This window comes from Carassius carassius, chromosome 25 (assembly GCF_963082965.1).
Source record: "Carassius carassius chromosome 25, fCarCar2.1, whole genome shotgun sequence".
Classification (NCBI taxonomy): domain Eukaryota; kingdom Metazoa; phylum Chordata; class Actinopteri; order Cypriniformes; family Cyprinidae; genus Carassius; species Carassius carassius.
In genome coordinates, this window is record NC_081779.1 from 15,426,037 (window position 1) to 15,432,036 (window position 6,000).

Genomic DNA, 6,000 nt, shown 5'->3' on the forward strand with positions numbered 1-6,000 from the left:
AATGTTTTGATCGGAACAGAAGAGCGGTGTTTTGACCCACGACTACGCTGCCTCACCATCACCCAGTTGCCCTGCTGCTGGGGCTCTGTTTCCGGAACCGAACAATGTACAGGAATCCCTGAGGTAGACGCATCCAAAGCCGTATCTAGAGCCCGACGGGAGAAGCCATTACTCACCGTGCTTGATGAAATATTCTTACTGCGGTTGTTTGATGAACTTGTGAAAAACTGGAGCGAGGGAGAGGAGAAAAGAAAACAGCGATAGGTTTGAATGAAAACGCTAATGACAAGCTAACGAGTGCTAACGCTTTCAATGCATGCATGCAACCAAGGTGGTGTTGTTTGCAAGTTGTTTGTCCTTTACCTTTTCTGCTCGTGCATCGTCCTTTTTAACACAGTGTTCCTCCCACACGGCAGCCTCGATGTTCCCGGCTTTGAAGGCACAGCAAGTGTCACGCTGATCTTTCTTCGGATGGAACAGAGAAAGATTTAAATCGTTGAAGGTGTTAGTGAATACTTGCCGTGACAGAGGCTGGATGCTGTGGTCTGCACATGAATGCTTATACTGTGTGTGGAGATGGATGGACTTGAAGAAAGGCTCCAGGTACATCTTTGATGAGGAGGACCTGCAGTAGTGCGATGGAACTTTTGGCAGATCCAGAAGGAAGGTCTTTAGGAAGTCCTGCTCCTCTGTCCTTACACTCACTCTCGCCATCTTCTCAGGACTTTCCCCTCTTCGCCCAACCCACTTTAAAAAAGTCCACTGCTTGATGCCAAGTGTAGACAGGAACATCCTTTGACAAACTCTGAGCCTTTTACCATCTACACATAAACAACAAAAGAGAGATGCTGACCTCCGAGATTGAACCGCTTCTGTCCAGCGCCGTTTGACATCACTCACCTCCACCGATGTTTTCACATACATTCTCCTCTCTTTCCATTCCAATTTCCCCAAAAATACTTGAAAATTTCCTCCCTCTTCCCTTCATCAATTTCGAAGCAGTGTAGTTTGCTTGATTTCTTGCAGGACACAGATTGGCACCGGCCGCCCATTTTTCTTTCTTCTTTGATGACAAATTCATTTTTTTTCCATCCAAGATAAGATTGGCCCCTCATTCTTTTCCTTTCCTGGATGTTACCCTTCCAAGTGTCTGAGTTGGCACTCTTCCTTGACCTTCCCTGATTATCAATGGCACCTTCATATGATTAAAATAAAAATAAAATAAAAATGATGTTTTACAAATGCACATTTCTCTTACATGGTTTCTTAGCATGTGGATATACAGTATGTGTGTGTCAGTGTGTAGGCATGCATTTAAGTTTGGCATTGCTGTTTGTGTGTGTGTGTGTGTGTGTGTGTGTGTGTGTGTGTGTGTGTGTGTGTGTGTGTGTGTGTGTGTGTGCGCATGCGGCTGAGCCCACTAGTAGCTGACAGAAATGTAAAAATAATGACAATAAGTTACTCACCTTCATTGACAGGTGTGTTATCCGGCTCATTTTCTGGATCGTGTTCAAGTGAGTCTTAGAATAATAAAGAGGAACACATTTAGTACAACAAATGCACTGTTCACATCTTTCAGATATAAGATGGCATTCATTTTGACTGGTAATCGATTAAATATGCTAGATTTATAATTAGTAATGGGCTTTAGTCTTTAAGTCCTACTCAAAACTAATGTGAGGTGGAGGCTGTAGTATAGTCTAATCTGAGAAGAAGAAGAAGAATACTTACCCTCACTGGCAGCTATTTCGGAATGATTTTATTTATCACTTTCCAGAGAATCTAACAACAATAAAGATAAAATGCATTTAGCACACTGAATAGTCTACAGTGTTTGAATAATTCAGAACTGAGCTTGCATCAGTAGCTTTGACCAGCACAGTAACTATACATTTTGAATTCTCTGTGATTAAAGGGATAGTTTGCCCAAAAATGATATTTAAGCCATGATTTACTCACCCTCAAGCCGTTCGAGATGCATCTTTTTTCAGACGAACACATTTTCAGTTATTTTAGAAAATGTCTTAGATCTTTCAGTGGTTATAATGTGAAGCAATGGGGTCAGGCTGATTCAAGTCCGAAAATGTGCCTGCATCCTTCACAAAATAATCCATCCGGCTCCAGGGGGATAAACGAAGGCCTTCTGAGGGTAATCCGTGCGGTTTTGTCATAAAATATACATATTTATAACTTTATAAACGAAAATAACTGGCTTCCGGTGGCGGTCGGCACGCGTTCATGGAGATGGATGCTGGCGTATAACGTAGGACGTAGCCCAGTTATTTTCGTTTATAAAGTTTTAAATATGTACAGTCGTGGCCAAAAGTTTTGAGAATTACATAAATATTGGAAATTGGAAAAGTTGCTGCTTAAGTTTTTATAATAGCAATTTGCATATAGGCAAGGATATTGTGGCTACTAAGATTGCACCTAAATCAACAATTTATTGGATCATCAAGAACTTAAACGAAAGAGGTTCAATTCTTGTAAAGAAGGCTTCAGGGCGTCCAAGAAAGTCCAGCAAGCGCCAGGATCGTCTCCTAAAGAGGATTCAGCTGCGGGATCGGAGTGCCACCAGTGCAGAGCTTGCTCAGGAATGGCAGCAGGCAGGTGTGAGTGCATCTGCACGCACAGTGAGGCGAAGACTTTTGGAAGATGGCCTGGTGTCAAGAAGGGCAGCAAAGAAGCCACTTCTTTCCAAAAAAAACATCAGGGACAGATTGATCTTCTGCAGAAATTATAGTGAATGGACTGCTGAGGACTGGGGCAAAGTCATATTCTCCAATGAAGCCCCTTTCCGATTGTTTGGGACATCTGGAAAAAGGCTTGTCCGGAGAAGAAAAGGTGAGCGCTACCATCAGTCCTGTGTCATGCCAACAGTAAAGCATCCTGACACCATTCATGTGTGGGGTTGCTTCTCATCCAAGGGAGTGGGCTCACTCACAATTCTGCCCAAAAACACAGCCATGAATAAAGAATGGTACCAAAACACCCTCCAACAGCAACTTCTTCCAACAATCCAATAACAGTTTGGTGAAGAACAATGCATTTTCCAGCACGATGGAGCACTGTGCCATAAGGCAAAAGTGATAACTAAGTGGCTCGGGGACCAGAATGTTGAAATTTTGGGTCCATGGCCTGGAAACTCCCCAGATCCTAATCCCATTGAGAACTTGTGGTCAATCCTCAAGAGGCCGGTGGACAAACAAAAACCCACTAATTCTGTCAAACTCCAAGAAGTGATTATGAAAGAATGGGTTGCTATCAGTCAGGATTTGGCCCAGAAGTTGTTTGAGAGCATGCCCAGTCGAATTGCAGAGGTCCTGAAAAAGAAGGGCCAACACTGCAAATACTGACTCTTTGCATAAATGTCATGTAATTGTCGATAAAAGCCTTTGAAACGTATGAAGTGCTTGTAATTATATTTCAGTACATCACAGAAACAACTGAAACAAAGATCTAAAAGCAGTTTAGCAGCAAACTTTTTGAAAACTAATATTCATGTTATTCTCTAAACATTTGGCCACGACTGTATATTTTTACGACAAAACCACACGGATTACCCTCAGAAGGACTTTGTTTATCCCCCTGGAGCCAGATGGATTTTTTTTGTGAAGGATGCATGCACATTTTGGGACTTCAACGATGTGGACCCCATAACTTGACATTAACCACTGAAAGATTGAAGACATTTTCTAAAATAACTGAAAGTGTGTTTGTCTGAAAAATGATTGACATATGCATCTTGAACGGCTTGAGGGTGAGTAAATCATGGCTTAAATATCATTTTTGGGTGAACTATCCCTTTAAAATGTTTTAATTTAGCCACATACAATTTGATGGGTTAGTACTTGGAAATGCAACAGCAGTTTCTTGGATGAAGGGAACCAAAATAACATGTGTGACAGGTTTTCATCTTAATGTGCAACACATCAATAGGCTTTAGGTTGCTGTATAGGTAGCTGCTACTGGGAGAAAATAATTTAAGCCTAAAGTACCTACCCTCATTGGCAGCTGTCTGAGAACTGTCACTTTCAAGTGAATCTAAGAATGACAGAGAGGAAAACTAGTTAACATTTCAGAAATGAATACAATGTAGACTTAATTGTTTGGCTGACTCAATTCTATTTTCCTACAAACCTTCCTCCTCATTGTTGACCCTCGCAATCGCCTCAATAACAGCCCTATCATAGTTAACATTCATCAATTCACACAGCTCCTTTACAGAGACAGACATCCTGAAGGAAGGGAGAAAAACAGATCAGAAAAAATATAGCGCTATGCCCAGTCAACATTGTTTCACTTCACCTCGGAAATCTGTGCGTTAACATCTTCACAATAAAAACGTAGCAAGATAACTCTAGTGCTGGACATTCTCAGCCTCTGGCAAGCTGTGATAGCAGTATGAGTGAGGCATGTTCTAGTGACAATCATGACAGTAGCATTACAGGCTATAATTTGATCAGTTTGACTATGAAAAAAAAAAGTTTGAATCTTATCAATGAGACCGAGTTTATTTACATACTAGCAAGCAAACTAATCTGTGAAGAACTAGATTAGAACTGAACTGTGGAGAGCTTCAATGTCGTACTTTCGTCAGCCAGGTTCACAAATATAAAAATAAATAAAAATATTCGGTGACAATTACTTCATCTAGACCATTTACCGATAAATAATAGTTGTTAATATATAATAAACTTGAGAACAGTTGTCAAAAACAAACGTTTGCTGATACTTTACCTCACAGTGTTATTCGGCTATCCAGTGCTGAGCTTCGATGAAACTTCACGAGACCGGCGAGATGCTTCCACAGTGCGGGAGATATGCGGAGTGATTGACAACATTGACACCAAATGGATAAACGTGAAAATCAGATGACATGATTTCACAACTTTTCATTGGCCATTTAGATATGTGAAGCATACTGTATACGGAAATGAACCTGGACATTCAATCCGTCGAAATATCTCAAAATCGGCAAAATAGACATACGTGGTTTTCATCGGACAGTGACGTTTTACTGGCTTTTCCGCAGTGCTCTTGTTCGTTTTTCCTCTGAGACACAATTTTAATGTCAAATGATTCTGATTGGATTTTAGCGGAATTAATATAGAAAAGGAAAGGCAGGAATAAGTTGGAGGGGAATGACATTAAGGCGGAAAGACACATGTATAGACCTCTTTAATTCATTTTCCTTAACATTAGCCAGAACGGAGGCCCGGGAGCTACTTTTCATTCAGTCACATTCAGCCGCTAATTTATAGATGGAGCCAGAACCTAGAGGCTCAATCAGAGGGAATTCGCCATTTTTTGAGCTAATCATTATTTTCCTGTAATTTTGAACCAAATTAGTGGGCATAAAGCTCAATTAAATTAAACTACTAAACTCAGTTAATTACACATCAAAACTTTCAGGGCCTTTCGAGAAAAAAAGAAGAAAAAAAACTCAGAAGCCTTAAAGGTGAGTTTGTAGGCTATATGTAAATAATCATTTGCCGCAAAATAATTTCTGATTGTGGGAAAGTTTTCATCCCCCTTTCTCAAATTAGTCCCCTGTAGTCCATTCAGGGCCTTTTTGCTGTGAGCAGCGTTTAAATAATGAGTTGTCTTAAGTGAGTGGATAATTATTGAAGAGAGGTTAAGTGGTTTACTCAAAGGCACAGAAAGGCCAATCCCCAACAGAGATTCAAGAGTGTTCACTAAGGAATCTGACTGAATCTGGCGTAAACTGTGGGAAAGCAAAATGAATAAACTCTTCTGCATAAAGAATTTTGTTAATACAAAAAAATTATGACAAAATGTAAAGAGAAAATGGTCATTATTCACCAATAGTTTGGTACAGTTCATATGTGTGTTTGGTACAGTTATGTGCATATTTAAAGTTGTCTCAGACAGAAAAAAGGGTGTTCTTACTCTTGTTTTAATTTTGTTTTAATTTTGTTTTAATATAGCATGTTTTTTTTTTTTTTTGATTAACTGAGATTCAGTTTCAAATATTAA